Genomic DNA, 21,621 nt, shown 5'->3' with positions numbered 1-21,621 from the left:
CCTAGTTAATTTAACCCTTAAACACAGAAAGATTAAGTTTTCTTCATGAGTTAACAAAGGGGTTTTTTTAAGTTTACTGAAGAAAGTTACTTCAGTATATTCCTTGCAAATACATACCTTGTTCAAAAAAATCAACAGAACCTCCAGTACAATGCTGACTAAAAATCTTCATCCTAATTATTACCAGGGAACTGAATATGTGAACACAACTGTAAATAAGCACCACACAATGTGGAGTCCTATACAGCAAGAAGATACATGGCTTTAAACTTAAGGGGTTTTTGTTTGAAGTCACAAATGTATCTGTACAATGTGTATAGTTTTGCATCATTATATGCTTGACCATGCATAAGTCATGGTTTAAGCATCCAGTAACCCAAATGGAGCATCAGTAAGCTCTCTCTCTTGAATTTGGTAGGAAGAAAATTTACACAACCCTATAACACAAAAGTATCATAAGAGGACAATCTAGTTTATAATTTGCTATTATTAAAGGTTAAAATTGAGAAAGACACCCAAGAAAAACAGAACAAAACCACGGTGCTAATGCCAGTCAATATGGTAACAGCAAACTCCGGAAGTGATAGAACAAAAGAAGTAGTAAGTGTAAGTGAAAGGCTACAAAATATATTCCTTCATTTAGACAAACTGCTAAGACATATGCAACAACAGTATACTAAAACAAATGGAAAGATAAAATTAATGATATTAGACAATGTCACAAAGATAACAGTAAATATCTTAAAGGAAGAAAGAAAAACATTGTTGTAAAAATAAAAATGTGATGAGATGTATTATTTTCTTTCCTCTGGAAAAGAAAACAGTTTAATACACACAGCATGGAGAAAAATTTAAAAAAAAAAACTAGCTGGATCATAGTAGCAATAAACAAGATTTCTGCAAAATTTCTATATGAAACATCACTTTTACCATACATTTTTAACCCTAGTTCCTTCTGAAAACAGAAAAACTCATAAACAGGATTCCAGGATATAGTGTTTATCAGCAGCTCTACCTTGTAGCATGGAAGAACATCTACTTTTGTTACTTTGATTTCTATTGTTCTGCAAAACTAAATAGACAAAGCTTAGTTTAAGAAAATAACATTTTGTGGATGAGGGGAAATCTCACATCCCGTGTATCCAAAAAATACCATGGATTCATAGGAAGATAGCAAAAAGATTCGACTCCCAACTGATCAATCATTTAATTTAAAAGCATGAAACTACTTTTTCTAACTTAGAAATTTTCAGAACCTTACAAACAATCTCAAAAAAAAAAATTTCCCAGTCTCAACTTAACCATGACACTCCAAAGACTGTTTTTGACTGTTTGATTTTGAATATTCAGTTTTCAGCTTCACATTTTAAAGCTTTCCTTCACAAGAGTAAAAACTAGAACTTTTATATTTTTACAAGGAAGACTCATATGCATAAACAATCACATAACTCTAGGACCAAAAACTCTAAGGATCATACATTTGAACTCAAGAGGTTAGAAAGTAATAAAACTCTATTTGATGACGTGTATCACATAAACTAAGTACAACTTAGAAAAGCTCTTGTTCTAAGAGATGAAAGATTTGCACCAAGATAATGATATAGTATTTCTATTCACAAGTTGAATTTTTCATTACTGTTTAATGTTTTCCAGGAGAGTAGTGTTGTATGCAAGGAAAACATGGTCACGCCAGTGATTCCCACAGTCCTTGTCTTTTTCGTCTCATCAGTGTTTGGTTTCCTCCCTACTTCCTTAGCAATGTGTCTTATCAGTTTCTCACTGTATGGCACTTTCTCATGCAGCAGTCTGCATTCTTCAGCCCAACTCTGCTTCATCTTTTGGAACAATTAGCAAGTCAACTAGCTCCTGCAAGAATCATCCTTTAGATTAAAGCTTCATTATTAATACATTAGTTACATACATGAGGACATAGTCATCATCTCGGACTGTCTGGAGACTCAGGAGACAGCACAGCACTAGTATACCCCTATTTTTGTTTACGTTTCTCCACTGTATCCAGAAAACCTGCATCTTTTGTTGAAGTGAATGCTTCGGTTTTTTCAGTATATATGGACATGCTCTTCTCCTCTGTTTATAGTCTTTTCCAAAGTATTGCATTCTAGAAACTCCCTAATAAGCAACAGCCAACAGTTGGAGAGATACTCTAAACGCAATCACTGCAAGGTAGGTCAGATTAGCAGTGGCCTGCTCTTTATTGCACATGGAAATTTTGTCACATCCCTCTCAGTGCCACTTCAGACAGAGCTGCCATGCAACCTACAGACAAGGAAAGGGTTACCAGTCCCTGCGTTTGCCACATGGTCCCACACAAAGCGGATGACATGGTAAGATTTCATTTTGGCCTATATCTGAACAGGTTTTGGATCATCCTTATTCCTGTGATTAATGCAAACCACGTTCCAAGAAATAGTAATGTTTAAATTTAAATGGTCACATCCTAATAGGGAGTGCTGACCCCAGTGTGCATTTGTGCACTTGTGTGAAGTAATGCCCACTTTCAGAGTGTACATATGCAAACATTATTCTAGTTCCTTTGCTTCTGCTACTCAGGAAGGAGAAAGTATGGTCTGCTCCTTGACTTTAAACCCATGTAATACACCATGTCTTTTAATGAAAAATATGGCAACAAGTTAAATTGCTTGTAGCTCCTTGTGATTAAGGAAGTTAATTGCAATAAAGATAATGGTTAGATTATTGAATCACATAGTCCATTGGCTTTCACAGGAAATTCAGGGTGTGGTTTCCTGGTCAGTTGAAGCTGATCTAAGGCTATAGTGAGCAAGGGCAGTCACATTCTTCAACCCTTGTGTTTTCACAGCTCCTGCTGCAGTGACTGACAACTGCAAGGCAACTTTGTGCCAGAATAATTGGATTTACATGTAGCTCACACATGACAGTTGCTACACTTACGAGGGAGGTGCAGAAATGCGCTGTCGAGGATGTTGCTGCTCTTTTGGCAACAGACCTGAGTTTGAACAACTTCAGCCAGCAGGGAAGCAGCAAGAGCAGGGAAGAGTGGTATCGACAGGATCAACAGCCAAAACACTTACTCACCTTGCAACAGTATCAAAACTCCACAGTAAAACTCACGTCCACAGATCTGACAAGATAGGCACAATTTTCACATGCTGAAACAAGAAAAGAAAAAGAAAAAAGTCTCAAATGTTGCCTTCCATAGAAAATATGCACCACAAACTGAAACTAAAACTATAAATTACAAACGGTAGTCAAAAAGCAGGGAAACCAAAGCAAGAGTGCAATTATATGCAACAGTTAATGAGTGCAAAAGAATTATGAATCGTACCTTAAAGCAGCAGCTGTAGGCATAATTTTATTACGTAACTAACTCATCCTCACATTTAGACACAATATTATGTTTAATCAGGATATCATTTAAAAGAAACTTGACATAGATACACACCTGTGCTTATCACTTAACACCTTCTGAGTGCTTCAGGTAGCACAGGATTAGTTCAGCAGAAAACCTGATAAACAGTCCCTGCTAGGACCCAGCATACTCAACTGCTTATCTCTCCTGACAGGGTACCCAAAGCAGAAAAATTTTGTTTACTACAGACCAAATCAAATCAACAATAATTTCACAACTGCTAGGGAAACTATAAGATTGATTTGTATTTTGCTATTTTCATGTTTCTGATTATGACAGATGATTCCCATTTCTACTTTTATCAAACTTGTTTACTACTAATACCTGATAAGTTAATAGAAAGCTCATAAGGAGGGATAACTTCATTCACATTAGGCCTGTATTAGATATTTTTCACAAGCACGTAACTCAAGAGAGTGTTAGAGACAGGTATTCATGAAGCAACTAGAGGAAAATAAGCAACGTGATTGCCTTCTAGTTAGAATATAAATCCGAAAAGAGCTTCTGAGCCAGAAACCTTCAGATAATAGCATGGAAGTGGTTCACGACTCCTCAAAACAAGCTTGAGCATCATTTTCCACAATTCCAAAACCTTGTTAAAGCAGAGGATTTAATCTGGCACTGGAAGGACTGAATTTAACCCATGAATACAAATATGGCTGCTGTGTTTACTGTTGTTCCTGATGGTCCCCTCTTACTAACTCACAAGAAACACACTAACCTTAGTTACAGAAAAACATACATCTATGTAAATACCTGGTCTGCTTTTGATGGGGAAAAATTATAGTTCATACATTTACTGGTTTCTTTGAATTTTATCAGTGTAATGTGACTCGTATTTACCTGCAAATGCAATAAGCTTAAAAAAAGAATCAATTTCTTTGCCATATAACAGTGACATTCTCACAGCTTTCTACAGAATCCTTCTGATCCAAATAAAAGTGGTTTCTCTGCATTTACCTTCATGTAATCTTACCCTCCCCAAATATAAGTTTTGGATCTAAATTAGCCTCAGCATTCCACAGAAATAAATTAATCCCTGTAGTTCTTTTCTGTATTAGTGCCAAGGGGGTGTAGTTTTCCTTCTTTTAGTCTTTGTTGGTTTGATTTTGGGGGGGAGGGTAGTCATTAAATGCCCTTGAAAATTAGAAGTTGGAAGCTGATTTATGAACAATTGTAACTTGTTTTACTGTAATTTTATTAGGGCAGTTTTAACTGACCCCAGTATTAACAGCTTGCATTTTTAACTAACAGTTTGGAGATGACCCAATGAATTCAATTCTCAGAAATTATTTAGCATCTTCTAACAGAAAAAGAACACCCCTAAACCATCCCAAGCCCTCAGATCTTCCTGAAGTGTCACGGGCAGCATTTAATATCGCAGAGCACACTCTAACCTGCAGTTCTCATCAACCACCTGTATCTTTACTGAAACACATAAAAGGCTCTAATTCAGAAAATTTCTTAAAAACCATTCAGTTGATTCACCTTTAACATGGCCATAGTCTTTTTCTTGCTCTCTGAAAAACACGTTTATTAGGAAGGTTCTACTTTGTGGTGTTAAGATTTGTACAGTTTAAGAACTAAATATATTTTACCTATATATTTTCTACTCAAAACAGATGAATGTCAACATTTAGTTATCTTTATTAGTATCTCAGGGACAACAGTTGTCTCTTTTTCCTTCCCTTCTCAACAGAAATAATAAAACCTTTATGAAAATTTAAAAAAAAACCACTTTTGAAAAGGAACTCATCATACTAATTGTACAAGACCACAAGAAGAACCATACAGCCACATTAGATAGCAATTCTACAATGTAAGAGAAGAAAATAGTAGTATTTAAAAACAAAACTGCATGTTCCTCATAAGCACATTTGACAGAATAATAAAAAAAGATCCCCACTTCAGTGAGAACTTTCTTAATTTTCTTTTGAAATTTTCCAATAAGCAGTTTGACAGCAAATGTGGGAAAAATGCTGATTGCAACACATTTTCATTTCACACATAATGAACTTGGGTTTATTACTTAGTTTCAAGTTAAGAAACTTTTATCAAGACATATGACAGATAGTCAGTGTACATCACACTACGCCAGAGTGACTTCTATCTTCTGACGATGACATGCTGTGTAAATTTCAGCTCTGCCAGAGTACTTAAAGCTTCAGTGCGGTCTCTAAGAACACATTTAGGACCACATGAACAACCATTCTGACTATTGATTAACCCTGCAGAATAGATGTCAATCAGTTCGCTTCCACATATGCACTTCCACCAGGCACCAGCGCCAAGGCAGAGCGCAGCACCTCCACCTTTTCCCTGGGACAGACACCACCCCAGACGTGAGGCACAAAACTTCAGCTACCACCGCGAATGTGAGAAACCTCACCGCGACCCTCACCCGCCGCCAAGAAAGCCCCGCGACAAGGGGGTTTCTGCCCCTTCCCAGGGTTAACTCTGCCGCAAAGACCGGACCGGCGGGAGCAGCCCCGAGCGGAGGCCCCGGGGGGAGAGGGGGCGGCGCCGGCCCCGCGGACAGGGGCGCGTCCCGGCGCTTCCCGCAGACTCCCGGCCCGCGGCCAGGCGCGGGGGGAAACCGCGAGCCCGTCCGCGCTGCGAGAAAAGAAAGGAAAGAAAAGGAGCCGAGACCCGCACGCCCTGAATACCACGAAGTTGCCCGCGGAAGAGCCCGGCCCCTCTGCCCCGGGTCGGTGGCGGCTGCCGGCTTCCTCCTTCCTCCACAAGTACCTGGCGGAGCAGCCCTCGGGAATATCCCCATCCCAAGCCCGCCCCTCCGAAAGCCGTCCCCTCTCCGACACCCACCCTTCCCCTCGCTCCGCTCCCTCCGATGGGGGCGGACAGGACGTCCCGCAGACCCTCTCTCTCCACCCCCGGGGCTCCGAGGCAGAAGCAGCTCGAGATGTACAGGCCCCGCCCCAGGCGGTACCAGGTGAAGCCCTCGGGAGCTCAGGGCGGGGAGGGGAGGGGCGGTCCCCGGGGCGGGGCTGAGCGAGGCGATCCCCGGAGCGGAGCGGCCCCCGGGACGGGGCGGGGCGGGGCGGGGCGGGGCGGGGCTGAGCGAGGCGGTCCCCGGAACGGAGCGGCCCCCGGGACGGGGCGGGGCGGGGCGGAGCGGTCCCCGGGGCGGGGCTGAACGAGGCGGAGCTGAGTGAGGCGGTCCCCGGAACGGAGCGGCCCCCGGGGCGGGGCGGGACGGGGCGGTGTCCGGGCGGGCCCCACTCACGCCCGGGGGCGGAGCCGCCCGTCCCGTCCCGTCCCGGAGCTGCGCGCGGCACGGCGCAGGCGCATTGAGGGCGCTCCCCCTCCGCCCCATCCCACCCCGGCCGTGCGCCTGCGCGGTGCGGCTGCGCCGCTTCCCCATCCCGCAGCCTCAGCATACGGGGTAGCAGCACCGTCTGCAGCGGGGGGTTGGGTTGGAGTCCTCCGAGATCATCGAGTCCAAACAGTGACCCAACATCATCTTATAAACTAGAGCATGGCACCAAGTACCGTGCCCAGTCCTTCTTGAAACGCCTCCAGAGACGGTGACTCCACCACCTCCCTGGGCAGCCCATTCCACTGTCTAATCACCCTTTCTGTGAAGAAATGCCTTCTGACATCCGACCTGAGCCTCCGCTGGTACAGTCTGAGGCCATGTTCTCCTGTCGTTAGCTGAGGCAGAAGGCACAGACTCCCACGCCCTGTAGCCGGCTCTGAGGGAGCTGTGCAGAGCCGTAAGCTCTCTCTACTGAGCCTCCTCCTCTCCCCACGTGAAACATCCCCCGCTCCCTCAGCCACTCCTCATAGGATATGTGCTCCAGACCCTTCCCCAGCTCCATTGTCCTTCTCTGGACTTACTCCAGCACCTCAATGTCTTTCCTGATGTGGGGAGCCCAGAAATGGACACAGGGAACTCATGGTGTGACCTTACCCTGTACAGAGGTACAGTTGCTGCTCCGGCCCTGCTGGCCACACTGTCTCTGGTACAAGCCAGGATGCCATTGGCCTTGGCCATCTGAGCACATGGCTGGCACTTGTTCAGCTGGCTGTTGACCAGCACCCCCAAGTCCTTTTCCTCTGGGCAGCTGTCCAGCCCCTCCTTCACCAGCCTGTAGCACTGCAAAGCTTCAGGGACAGCAACAATTCAGAGGCGCCTCTCTCCATCCCTCGCAGGCCCCAGTCCCACAGGCCACCTGGGGTAGCCAGGACAGAGGGTGAAAGCTGGCTGGTTGCCAGGGACCACCAAAAGCAATTTGGGTGTGCCAGCCCCAAGCTAGGTGCTGGTCATGCTTTTCTTCTTATGGCACAGTCCCAACTCTGGTTGTTGTGCTGTTGTCCTAGCCCGCAGCTGGGACCAGTTTATCACTCTGTGTGTGTGACTAAAGCTGTGTATTCTAAACCCTCTACGTAGTTTCTCATGAACAGTTAACAATGGACCATTTGCAGCAGCTGCCCAGGGCACACCTGACCCCTCAGGCCATGAGATGGGTGTTAAAGAAGCCTGTGAGATGGGAGCTGTGATAACTCCCCTCTGGTGAGTTGTTAGCACCTCCACACCCAGCCTGAGGGGGCGTGTCTGTTAATGGGCCAGCAACAATTCCATAAATACCCTATGACTCACAGAGTCAGATCACCCATTGTGGAACTCCCCGCCCTGGAGGAGGTACTGGGCGTTCCCACCTGGACCTGAGGCTATATAATCTTGGGGTTTGGAGACCTCTGGGACCACTCACTGGATCCAGAGGAGGACCACCACCTCGACAGGAGGAGACCACCACTCTCAACTAGACTGTGACCGTCACATGCACCAACAGAGTTTTCCCTTCCTTTTACTTTGGACTCAGGAAGACCATGTGGGTCTCAGCACAGGGGCTAATGAACACCATTGTGTTTGTGTCCCAGGGCGCTGGGTTATAATTCTGCATTTTGTGGGTCAAAACCAATTTCTCTTTGTATCATTGCACTCATTGTAATATTTTTATTAAATTGCAACTCTGATTTAGAATCTCTTTTGTATTTGGTTCACCTCTGCTGGTTTGTCTTTAAACCAGCACAGCTGTTCAAAGGTGCTGTCTATGTTAGAGCTGTCTCTGGGGGTAGTAAATTCACTGAGCTGTATATTAAGGAATCTTTCCTGTCCAAGCATCCAATAGCCACTCTGACAGTCACCCTCACACCACCTGAGATGGGACCAAGGCCCCTTTTTACAGCTGCACACCCCACATTCACACTGTCAGACTAGGTTTCCTTAACAGCTTGGCCCCAAGCTTCCCATAACAGAGACATAGATATCTATATCCTTAAAATAATTTTATTGTGGTGCAGTAACAAAATAACATCTTGAGCGAGTGTCCTCAAGCCACAGAGGTGTGGCAGTGGGCAGGTGCCTGGACTATTGTGTGTGAGGACAGGGAAGCAGAGTGGCAAACCTGTTGAGTGATGCACAGCCGAGTCTGGTGGCATTCAGGTGGCTGCAGGGTGGGTCAAATGAGCTGCTTCTTCATCCTGCTCCCTAGAGGTGGGTGCCCAAGAGTGAGAGGTACTGTGGAGGCACCAAGCAGCTACCAGATGAGGGATCTGCATGTCAGGACACTGGCAGGAATTGTCTTCCTCTGGTCATGTCCTGTGTAAGGTGGACTTTAAGGACTTCCCCGAGTCAATGCCTTTTCTGGGCTATGTCGTTAATCAAATGGGTGACAGTCAGAGGACAATTCTTCACATTGTCCATGTCCTACAAGTCTGATAGATTTCAATCTTAAGAATACAAAAGTATTTAGAAGTTTGCTTTTCTGTTCTGCTGTAAACTAGACTACAGGAGCAAGGCAAACCACCATGATCAAAGAAGTACTTGGGAGAGTAGTCCTTCAAAAAAATGAATTGTAGTCATAACAGCAGGCTCAAAACCAATTATATTTGAATCAGGTATTATGAGAGAGGAAGGGGAAACATACACGTGTCTATTATATATATTCTAATATGAGACCATGCATATGCACATATGAGATATACTAATATATTTAATTTTTCCAGTGTATTGGAATATACTTTATGTATGTTAGTGATTATATTTTTTATAAATGAACATAAAAATTAATATTTTTTTTATTCTTTGCAAGAACTTCTCTTTAGAGGTCAGATTGTGAAAAATGCCGTGCAGTTTCATCACTTGGCACACATGTTTCTTGTTACAACTTAAATATATATTACAATTTAAAAATACTATAACAGTTCTCCCGTAATTGCTCTGCATACTATAAAAATAGAAATAAGTGTGTTTCACTGATAATCTTGACTGTGCTGCCATTGAAGTATGCTTCTAAATTAACTACCAACTGCAATTCACAAAGCCAATAGAAAGTTTCATAGATTGTTATAATAGAAAAAGAAAATAAATCCTTTGTGATGGGGCCTGTGAGCTGATTGTTAACACATGCAGGGAACAACTGAAAGGATGAAAACTTTGATCTTTCCCTTCCTGGAAGGGAAGGAGTGAAGGGGGAGACAGAGAGAGAGATAAAGATAATGTGAGAGAAAACACTTCCAGGAAGCAAACTTGGGCTTTGGGAGTTACATTCCTACTTTGCCTGCGACAATTTTGATAGAGTTTTTTGTTTGTTTGTTTGTGTGTGTGTGTGTGTGTTGGGGGGGGGGGGGGGTGCTGATTTGTCTGGTTTGTTTTCTTTTTCTTTTAAATTGGTCCACTTATTAATTCTTTTGTGCTTGATTCTCTGGTTGGTTACGTCTATTACTTTTTCTCCTTTTTCTATTGCTTCAAATTGTATTCATCCTGTTTCATGTCAAATTCATGTTACTTGCAACTTTAGGGAAGTTCCCAGTTATGCTGGATATAAACTAGATATGCCCAATTTTGTTGAATGGATGTGTTGTGTTTTAGTGACATATAAACTGAATGAGCGTCTTGTTTATTTTAAAGAGGTGTATACGTTAACTGAATTAAATAGAATTTTGAACAAGAACAGAGGTCTGTATGCACAGATCCAATTATAGTATCAGAGCCTGGATGCACAATACGTAGTCTACTCAGCATACAAATATTAGACAGACACAATCAGTCAACCTGATCTGTTTTAAACAAATTATGTTTATCTGTTTGTAGCAGCACAGCATTTTATTGAAAATTACTTGTCTTTGATGTTATCCTATCAAGTTTAAAGAAACAAACACCTATTGTATTTTTCTCATTCATAGCTTATCAATATTCCTGTTGTCCATATTGCTAATGTTTGCTTAGACTATGAGAACAAAACAAAAAAAACTGATCTGTTTTTCTGTTTTACAGTTGTAACTGTAGTTTCAGTGTCATGTGTTTTTAAGTTGGGAGCGTTTTAACACTAATTAGTAGTTGGCAGCTAAAAGGTCTTCTAAACTGCTTTTTATTCAAGGGGGTACTACTATTCTGTACTCCATTTTATTTAGCTCCTATTTATTCAGAAGAATTTGAAACATTGTTATTTTTGAGGTAATTCTCCTATTAAAGCTTTCCAGTTCTTTATACAATCTTGTTTCTGTAGCTGGACACCCTATGTTTCTGTGAATACAACACAGCACAATTTCTATTAAGAATTTCGTTGTTTAGTTTCCTGGAAAAAACCTGAGGGATTTCTTAGCAGAGTAGTCACTGACTAGGTCATTTAGCTTTGCTCAAACTTCACAAAACAAGGCTTTCACTAGCAACTATAGCTCAAGAATTAATAGTCCTGATTAAATCTGACAATTCACTGCAATTTGCCATCTCCTCAGCTTTCTGGCACAACTAAAGTCATTGCACAAACTTTAAAAAGGTAGCTTTCTCCACCTCTTTTTGAGGGCCAGTCCAATAGTGTAGCGGTGCAGCCATCTGGAGAGAACAGCCATGGACTTCCATGGGCTTCTGTGTCTTACTGTGCACTGTACCAGCTGTCAGCTCACGGTAGGGTATGGCTTCTCTGCTAGATAGCCCACTGCACTCAGAGTTACATCTTTGACCCTACTGATTGCTTCTGGAGAGAAACTGAAGATGCTTCATCTGAGCAAACTAGTTCCACTGAACAGAAGCACTAAAAGTGACAATTAGATATTGTGATTCACCATTCTGTGTCTTGCACTAAGGGGCCTTATGCATTGCAAAAACTGAGTGCAGAATCTTACCAGAATTTTGACAGCAGGGAAGAAAAGGGAGAAATTGTTTTGCTGCAGTACTAAAAGCTGTATTTATTAAAGCCTAAGTTTAGTTCAGTCTGAAATTACTGTGTGGCTGTGGTTCAACAGCAGCTGTTTTTTGGGGAAGGTTTGGATTTTTTTCCTGAAATTTGGAAATGTCTTGGGAAATTTGTGTTCAGTTGGTAAGTATGAGAATGTATTAAAATATACATTCTATTGCTATAGCAATCCATTAGTTACCATTATAGAATTTAGTTATGTGCTTCACTATAAAGTAGGAAATATCCTCGTATAGGGAAAATGTTTTTGTTGTTAGGACTTGGCTACCATTTGAGGTTATGATTCATCTCTTGATTTCAGTGCACTGTCTTTCTAAGACCACAGTAAACCTGAACAGCGTTTATGGCCAATGGCAACAAATTAATATTTGTCTGTCTCATGGAATGTACTAACCAAATTACCAGTGCTGAAAACAATATACCTAACCTGTTAACTATAGCCCAATCAATTTAGTCTGGAGCTGGCAAAATCTTTGGATACTTTAGAAGATGGCAAAAAATCATATGAGAACAGTAATAGACTTTGGCAGAATTTGGATATAAAGAGCCTTAGGGAATGGTGTGTAACATTTAGGAATGGCAGAAATTGAAAGATATTTTACTTGTGTCTGTTGATATAAAATTTTAATTTCTTACCAGACCTTGAGGTAAACATTGAAACAAAATCTAGCAAACTTGGGATGTAAAACTATGAATCAGTATTTGTGCATAAAACTGACAGAATCTGTAAAGTTGTGAACATAGACCTCCCACCCACAGTGAGATAAATACATGTTGTTTTTAGTGTAAATATTTAGCATTGGGCATTTCAGAGGAAACTCAGAATGTCACCCCAAATCCAGGTTTAAGCTCAAAGGTAGCCATTTGATTAAAACAACAGAGGATCAGGAGAAAAAAGAGAGGCGCAGAGTAAGAACAGGACTTACGTTTCACCTTTCAGGATAAATATCTTTCAATGCTGATAAGACAGTACCAAAAATGTCCTGTTGTGTCTAAGTGTTGTGAGACACTCTTTGTCCTTGAGACCAAAAAGATAGAAAAAGTTGACATGGAGTCCCGTGAGTGTGGCACCAAAGAATTAGTTTTTAGTTCTTTTTATTGCCCTTCTCCCAGGATTCAATCAGTATGAATCTTGGGTGTGTATGTAGTATGCCTCTAATCTGTTGTCTGTTTCAAGGGTCCATCAAAAATTGTGGCAGAAACAAATTAATTAACTGTGAGTTCTCCTTGCATTATTGTTGTAAAAGTGGCTGGCTGACATCTTGCAGAGGGGCGGGCAGGGAAGGTGGCTAAAGCAAAGGTAGCATGCAGTTGTAAACTGAGAGAGACAGGGAAAAATTTCTCATGTTCAGGAGGGACTACCTGGCAGCCACACAGTATTATTTCAGCTGGTTGCTTGTATCTTTGGTTCTCTTCTGTGAAAAACAGTGCTTCTGTGATTTATTAGACGTGCTCTTGCTCTTAAATGGAAAAGTATGTGCTGAAAACATAAATGGAATTAAGCTATGGATGCTACTACCAAACATTTTTAAAGCACTTTGTCCATTTTACTCACTGTGCAAGTTCCCTCAAGCACACTGTACAAAAGTGCCTTCACAAATTGCCTTCAAATTTCACCATTCCAGTTGTTGCACAGGGTTACAACATTGTTGAAGTCTAATCATATTGGGGAAAAAAGCCCAGATGATTAGTGACTGCATCAATTAATTTTAAATCTACACAGAAATTTCACTTTTCAGGGGGAAAATGGAATAGAAAATGCCTCTTGAGAAACTGTAGCCAGAGGTCATAAGATGAAAGAAACTACTTTTAAAGCTTCTCTAACAGTAATACTATTCTGAAGAATATTAAATACTAATAATGGGGGGTTGAGAAAATCCTTACATTGTCTTTCAGCAGCTCATGTTTGTGAGTATTTTAAAATTTAAATCCAGTAAGTCCACATATTCAGACCTTTGTGCGTGCAAGAATAGTCATAAATCATCATCATCATCATCATCATGGCTAGGCTTCGCAAACGAAGATTTGAGAAGGGCACTACCCACGCTTGCTGCAAGCGTGCTGGTGGCTAAAAAGGCCGATACGGGATAGGCAGGTCCGGTCACAAAAGGCACAGTGGAATGTCTCCCTAGGTGATATTGGCAAGGAATGGTTCTTTCTGCGTTGTCTTTTCTCCTCAAGACTGACTCTCCGTGCATTCTCAAAGGAAGCAGCAGCGTCGTGAATGGTGTGTCTCCATGAATCCCGATTGGAGGCCAGAGTGGACCATTGGTGGCAGTCAATGTGGCCAAGGCTGAGGTGTTGTTTCAGGGAGTCCTTGTATCTCTTCTTCAGGGCTCCTCTCTTGCGGCAGCCAGTGGCAAGTTCACCATAGAGCACAATCTTCGGAAGGCCGTGATCCTCCATCCTGGAGACGTGCCCTGCCCAGTGCAGCTGCATTCTCATCATCATGGCCTCGATACTGCTGACCCCTGCCTGTTCAAGAACAGACACATTGGTCACGTAATCAGACCAGTGGGTGTTTAGGATTGAACGGAGGCAGCGCTGATGGAAGCGTTCGAGAAGCCGCAGGTGGTGGCGGTAGATGACCCAGGATTCAGACCCATATAAAAGAGTAAACAGTACAATGGCTCTGTAGACACTGATCTTTGTACTTTTCTTCAGGTGTTTATTGAACCAGACTCTTTTATGGAGTTTTCCGAAGGCTTTGTATGCCTTTGCTAGCCTGTTGTCTATCTCTTTGTCAATCTTACCATCTGAGGAAATGATACTTCCCACATAGGTGAACTGCTGGACTGACTTAAGCTCTGAATTGCCTATGGTGATGTGAGGATGATGGAAGACTTCTTGAAGTGCCGGTTGCTAGAGAACTTCCGTTTCTTCAGCCTGACTTCCAGCCCAAAAAGCTCAGCAACCTCTGCAAAGCAGGATGTTAAGCGCTGCAGAGCTGCTTCTGTGTGAGCAACGAGAGCGGCATCATCAGCAAAAAGCAGCTCACAGACAAGGTGATTCAGGGTCTTGGTGTGGACCTTCAGTCGCCTTAGGTTGAATAGGCTTCCATTGGTACGATATCGGATGTAGATGCCATTTTCTTCATCGAGGTCTGCTGTGGCTCTTTGGAGCATCATGCTGAAGAAGATTGTGAATAGAGTTGGTGCAAGAACGCAACCTTGTTTCACACCATTGGTTATTGGAAAGGGCTCAGAGAGTGCATCGCCATATCTGACTTGTCCACGCTGATCCTCATGTAGCAGGATGATCATTTTGAGGAACTTGGGGGGACATCCTAAACGTTCCAAGATCTGCCACAGGCCTTTTCTGCTCACAGTGTCGAAAGCTTTGGTGAGGTCAACAATGGTTACATAGAGACCTTTGTTCTGTTCCCTACACTTCTCTTGCAGTTGTCTGAGAACAAACACCATGTCTGTGGTGCTCCTATTGGCTCTGAAACCACACTGGCTTTCAGGTAGAAGATCTTCTGTAATAGTGGGTACTAATCTGTTCAGAAGTATTCTTGCAAGGATTTTACCAGCAATGGAGAGCAAAGTAATACCTCGGTAATTTGAGCAGTCTGATTTTTCTCCTTTCTTCTTGCACAGGGTGATAATGACTGCATCATGGAGATCTGGTGGTAGTTCCCCTTGTTCCCTGCAACGCACAACAAGCTCGTGGAATTTGGCATGGAGTGCTTGACCTCCATGCTTCCAGATTTCAGGTGGAATTCCATCAACCCCAGCTGCCTTGCCAGTTTTCGCCTCTTGTGTGGCCTTGAGTATCTCTCCCATAGGAGGGGCTGCATCCAATTCATGTTTCACCGGTTGTTGTATAATGTGCTGAATTGCTGAGCCTTGGACTACACGGTTGGCACTGAAGAGAGTCTGAAAGTGCTGAGACCATCGGTTCAGGATGGAGGTTTTATCTGTTAGAAGCAGTTGACCATCTGCACTGAGTAGGGGGCTTTGAACCTGGTGAGCGGGTCTGTACACTGCTTTCAGGGCCTCATAGAATCCTCTTTGGTCACCCAAATCTGCGCATAGTTGTGTCTTTTCTGCTAGGTTGAGCCACCATTTGTTCTGGATGTCTCGAAGTTTCTGTCGGAGCTTACTGCATGCAAGACGAAAGGCAGCTTTTTTATATATGGCAAGATGGCTGAGCAAGGCGTGCTTGGTGAGCAGTTCTCTTCTTCTTCAGCAATTCCTGGATCTCTTGATTGTTCTCATCAAACCAGTCTTTGTTTTTCTTGGAGGAGAACCCTAGGGACTCTTCAGAGGACTGCAGGATGCAACTTTTAATATGTTGCCAAAGTGCTTCAGGAGAGGGATCTATGGGATTATCTTTAAGTCTAGTTTGAAGGTTTCCCCAGAAGCTGTCTCTCACTGTGGCTGTTTGAAGATTGCTGACTTGGAGCCTCCTCCTCGGAATGCCGCCTCTCTTAGGTTTGGGCTTGAAGTGGAGGTTAAGTTTGCAGCGCACAAGGCGGTGGTCTGTTTGACATTCTGCACTCGGCATCACTCGAGTATAACGGACATCACTGACATTTCTCTGTTGTACTAAGTTATAGTCAATGAGGTGCCAGTGCTTGGATCGAGGATGCATCCAGGTTGTCTTCAGGCTGTCTTTCTCTTGAAAGATAGTGTTGGTGATGGAGAGCTGCCGTTCTGCGCAAAACTCTAGCAGGAGGCGTCCGTTGTTGTTGCAGTTTCCAACGCCATGCTTGCCCAGGACTCCTTTCCAGGCTTCAGAATTCTTACCTACTCTGGTGTTGAAGTCACCAAGGATTATGATCTTATCATCTGCAGGAACATTTTGGGTGAAGTGGCGCAGGTCAGTGTAGAATTTGTCTTTTTCCGCTGGGTCAGCTTGGAGAGTTGGGGCATATATGATAAAGAGAACAACACGTTGTTTGTTGTGTAGAGGGAGGCGTAAGGACATAATGCGATTGGAGTGACCTGTCGGCAGATTTTCAAATTTGGAGGCAATGGAGTTTTTAATCATGAAGCCAACTCCTGAAAGGTGTCTTTCGGTTTTGGGTTTGCCTGACCAGTAGAGTGTGTAGCCAGCACCATGTTCTTTAAGGCTGCCTTCCTCATGAAGACGAACTTCACTGAGAGCAGCAATGTCAATGTTGAGCCGTGACAGTTCGTGGGCAATTAGAGCAGAACGACGCTCAGGACGTCCACTATCCCCAGTATCAAGCATGGTTCTGATGTTCCAACATGCGAGTGTTAGTTTGAGCACACCTTTGCAGGCAGGTGTGTGCCTTTGAAATCTCTGTTTTTGTTTGACCGCATGGAAGATGCCCGTTGGCCGCGGTTATCCAACCTGGTGTGGAGATGAGCTTTGTTTAGGCCACCTTTGCTAAGCCCCTCTCCGTGTGGAGCAAGCAGTGCTGTCCCTAGAAAAGGCTGCTTGGTCATTCAGGATGCTGCCGCAAGAGACTGTCATCTCCGGGATCAAGTCTCTAATGACCCATATCCTGAACTGCCTGCATGCAGGGTTGGGTCTGCGGCTTCCAGCTGCTTCCTATCACCTGCCGTTTTTGACCCTCACCTGTCGCTACAGGGCTTTGCAATGTGGGTGAACCCTTCAAGCCTGTGCAATGGATTTTTAGGTGAGGCACAGCGTGTGCAGAACTGGCCCCACCCTTTACTCCTGAGGTTCATCTGCCATGGCCTAGCGAGCTTGGACGGTGACAGCGAGTACCTCAGGACGTAGGTTTGGTTAGAGTATCCTTCTCTTAGAAGTATGGCCTTACAGGGCTCAACGAGCTCCATCTGCCCGGGTTTGGGGTTGGAGTTGTCCTTCTCCTAGGATGGTTGCCAGACGGCTAGCGAGCCCATCCTGCCCGTGGACACACTTTGTCTGACCCTTCAGCTGAGACCTGTCTGGCATGGGAGACCCTACTGGCAGCACAAACCACCTCCAGCATAGCTCTCAACCTCATGAGGGCACGCAAGCTTCTCCCACGCGACAAGGGGTGTCCCCGGAGAAGAGTCATAAATATGTTCAGGGCAAATCCTGTAAGCCTAGAGCAGATTCACTGTTCACCTGAAGTATGTTCTATCTTGCTTCCTGCCCCCAGAAGAGTGATTTGCACACATGCTTACCAAAAAAAATCTGTTAAAATGTTAGTATTTTCAAGGCATGCCCTCTCAGGGTCAAAACCTGTTTTCCAAATGTTCAGTCAGTATTACTGAACTCAGTGGTACCTCCAGCATGTCTTAAATGAACAGGACCGAACATGTAGCTGGCCTGTTTCTTTCCCTATCAAATTGGGTCCTCTCCAGAAGGTGAGAGTGTCACAATAGTCTATGCTTCACCGGCATGAAGAGTTCTGAACAAAGTCAGACCTTATCTGTAGTAAGCACACTTCTTAACTCCTGTTAGCATAATCTGGAATGGGGAAAAAACCAAGAGTCCAGTTTCAGACTTCTTTTAGAGAGGCTATAAAAAGTCTGTGAATAAAACTCTTAGAGGTCAGTTATCTGTATGAAATGTGACTGCTGCTTTTGGCCGTGGTGCTCTGCAATGATCTTTAGCACAACACTGAAGGCATGGTAGACATTCTCACCCCTAAGAACATCACACTGGTTGAAGGATGGAAGGGAGGGAATTTTTGTTTCACAATTGCCCTCCAGCCATCACATGTCCTTTTGATTCAATATAAAGCTGTGTGTTTGTATCTCATGGGCAAAAAGATGCTTTGAAAGGAGAAAACCTGAGGTTTGATTTGGCTGGCAGATCTCCCTGTAGGATCAAAGCCTAAGCTGGGCTGCAAAGCACAAGTTTTAAATATAGTAGAGTTTGGGGGCAGAAGATGTTGAGGAAATCACAGCAACTGAGAAAAAAACTTTAGTAACTTTAACATGTCAAAATACAACCTAAGCATGAGAAATATTAATTTTGTGAGGGCCTGAAGTGTGTTTCACCTACTCAGGTAACAGGTGTTCCATCTGTAAGGCCTGCAAGACAGTAAACCATGAACGGATAATGCTGCATTACACTACCTCCTTCCTGAATTATAAGATAAATATTGCAGACATCTCCAGCTGTGATATGGAAGAGTCTTATCCTGATTGTGGCAAAACCCAGGAGGGTGTACACTTTTAGGATCTGAAGTATTTCTCAAGTGGCTGGAGATATATTCAACCTCTAACATGCTCTCTAACAGTGCACTGATATGGGCACTAATAACATGGCTGTGCGTACCATGCTGCAGTTCACTTCTGTAATCATTTATACAGGGCAGCAGACACAAGACAGCAGCAACAGCCCTGATGGCTATGATTAATTATTAAGCATGGGGTTTTTTTGATGAACATGTTACTGGAAATTGCAAACCTTCTTTTAGAGTTTTAGAAACTTGGGTTTGTAATATATGGTATCTTGATTTTTGTTTAAACTTCCTTTTTCCAAAGATACACTATTTCTCAACCTTTGTTGAACATTCACGTTATTCCAAGATTTAGATCCTTCTCCTGGACCTCTTGAATTTGGTGTGATTACTGATCATTGCTGCTCTAATGTGTGCTAGAAATATGGCCTATTTTCATGGATACCTTTCTTAAAACTAGGGGGGATAGAGGTCTGTCCTACGGAGTTCCCAATGCAAATAGATAAAATAGGACAGAGGAATGTGCATAGAAATAATTGCTCATGGTCACACAGCTGAGCTGGAACTGAAATGCAGCAGTGTCCTCTGCACCTCATAGGCTATCTTGCCTGCCAACTTTGCTTAGTCTCACTGCAATGGAGCTCCCCATTTGTACCTGCTTTGAAATGTCTTTTCTGATACATCCTTAATCAAGAAGTGCATGGTTATATCATAACCCTACTTATCCCCACTGCTGACAGTATGACAAATGCTGAAATACAGTTCCTTTTCCTGTGGTGTTTTCCACCCTATAAGAATGCTTTTTTTGTCTCATTCCTTGCCCATCCTGTAGTCAATGTCCATACTTAGCACAACACCAGCTAAATGGAGCTCCCTAAAGAAAATGGATTACAAGAAGAGCAACACTAAGTGGCTCACGAGATGTTTAAAGAATGTATGATTTGTTCTGTATAAACAGCCACCTGTTTATACAGAACAAATGTTCTGGGTGCTTCAGGCTGTATTAACGTAAGTTACACTTATGAAGAGCCTGCATGGTTCAGAGCTGTAAAAACAATTTTCTACCAATTTTGGTAGAAATAAGAGCACCTCATTTTCAAAAGCATTGGGAAATGGAAACAGTGAGTTTTGTGCTTGGCACAGGTGATCTACCCGTGTCTGGAAATAATCTCAATGTATCATATGAAGGAAGAATGTAGCAGAAGGAGTCTTTTAATTAACTTTTATGTTTACATTGGCCCTTCAGTTCTTTGCATGCCCTAGTAGGGGAATGGAGGAAGGTGAAGCTGCAACTTAGTTAAAATATTATGTTGCAAGATTTTTGCCTTTTTTTTTTTGTCAGCCTAGCTTTTATGGTAGTTGTACTCACTGATGATTTGTTACAGACTTGATTTGTTACAGACTTATTAAAAGGCTTCACTTTGAAGAAGATAATGACTTATTACAACTTTTTGGTTTAGTTTTCTGTGGGCTTGTTGGCTTTCTTAAAAACAAAAATTCTAAGATCTGCATCAGTGAGACATCAAACAGAAATAAGAAATTAAACATGGACACTTGTCTTAGTCACACATTTTCCTAGCCATCTGCATTTAGTTGTGCTATTACAATCTGTGTTCTGCGTGTATCAACTTATTTTGAGATATGTTACTCTGAAGATTATAGGTTTACTGTTGCTTTTGCCACTTTCTTCTTTGGTTCTCTGTATGATACATAAGTATGCTAAAGTATGCAGAACCCACAAACTGAATACAGCATGGAAACTTAATTGAGCTAGAAATAGACACATAATGAGGTTGCCTGTTATTTGGGTGTAATCAACACTGAAAAGGTTTTGCTCACATGAATAATATACATTAGGGAGCCTGGAAAGATTTCTTACCCCCATAGCTGAACACAGATCAGTTAAACATAGCTGTTCTGGGCAAAAAAGAAAAACCTTCTACAATGGGGTTACAGCAGCTGTGGATGAGGGAAGAGTGATTGACATAATGTACCTTGGACTTGTGCAAAGCATTTGACACTGTTCCTCGTGACATCATTGTCTATAAGTTGCAGAAACTTGAATTTGTTGTATGTAAAATTTGGAGGATAAAGAACTGGCTGGATGGTTGCATTCAAAGAGTTGTGATCAATGGCTCGATGTCCAAGTGGAGACCTGTGATGAGTGATGTTCCGTAGCGGTTGGTATTGGGAGCAGCACTGTTCACTATCTCTGTTATCACCAAGCTGAGTGGTGCAGTTGACACATTGGAGAGAAGGGGTGCCATACAGAGGAACCTGGTCAGTCACGAGAGAGGGGCCTGTGTGAGCCTCATGAAGTTCAACAAGGCCAAGTGCAGGGTCCTGAGCCTCAGTCAGGGCAAACCCAAGCACAGGTACAGGCTGGGCAGAGAATGGGTTGAGCGTTCTCAACTCTGAGGAGAAGGACTTGAGAGTGTTGGTGGGTAAGAAGATCAACATGTCCTGGCAATGTGCACTTGCAGCCCAGAAAGCCAACTGTGTTCTGGGCTGCATCAAAAGCAGCATGGCCAGCAGGTCAAGGGAGGTAATTCTGCCTCTCTGCTCAGTTCTTGTGAAACATCATCCGGAATATTGTGCCAAGTTCTAGGTCCCGCAATATGAGAAGAATGCAGACATGTTGGACTGAGTATAGAGGAGGGCCTCAAAGATCATCAGAGGGATGGAGCACTTCTACAAGGATAGGCTGAGAGAGTTGGGGTTGCTCAGACTGGAGACGAGAAGGCTTGAGGGAGACTGTATAGCACCTTCCAGTATCTAAAGAGGGCCTACAAGAAGGCTGGAGAGGGCATTTTTACAAAGGCAAGGGGTAATGGCTTCAAATGGAAAGCGATTATGCTTAGATTAGATATTAGGAAGAA

At 43.1% G+C, this 21,621-nt stretch overlaps 1 protein-coding gene across 2 annotated transcripts in view; it reads right to left on the bottom strand.

The window, feature by feature from the left end:
* PTBP3 (polypyrimidine tract binding protein 3) overlaps positions 1-6,331 on the bottom strand; it is a 45,797-nt gene extending 39,466 nt beyond the window's left edge. Inside the window, exons 1-2 of one of the 2 annotated variants that reach the window (XM_071580027.1) lie at positions 6,233-6,331; positions 3,076-3,149 (exon numbers count right to left, since the gene is read on the bottom strand). The gene's annotated coding sequence lies outside the window, so the exon portion shown is untranslated. Of the gene's footprint in view, positions 1-3,075; positions 3,150-6,075; positions 6,142-6,232 lie in introns of those variants that run through there. The other variant, XM_071580028.1, reaches the window with a different exon arrangement.
* Positions 6,332-21,621: the final 15,290 nt, after the last annotated feature.

The sequence above is a fragment of the Pithys albifrons genome, chromosome Z, assembly GCF_047495875.1.
Source record: "Pithys albifrons albifrons isolate INPA30051 chromosome Z, PitAlb_v1, whole genome shotgun sequence".
In the NCBI taxonomy this organism is placed as follows: domain Eukaryota; kingdom Metazoa; phylum Chordata; class Aves; order Passeriformes; family Thamnophilidae; genus Pithys; species Pithys albifrons.
This window is presented reverse-complemented; position numbering and strand designations above follow the sequence as displayed.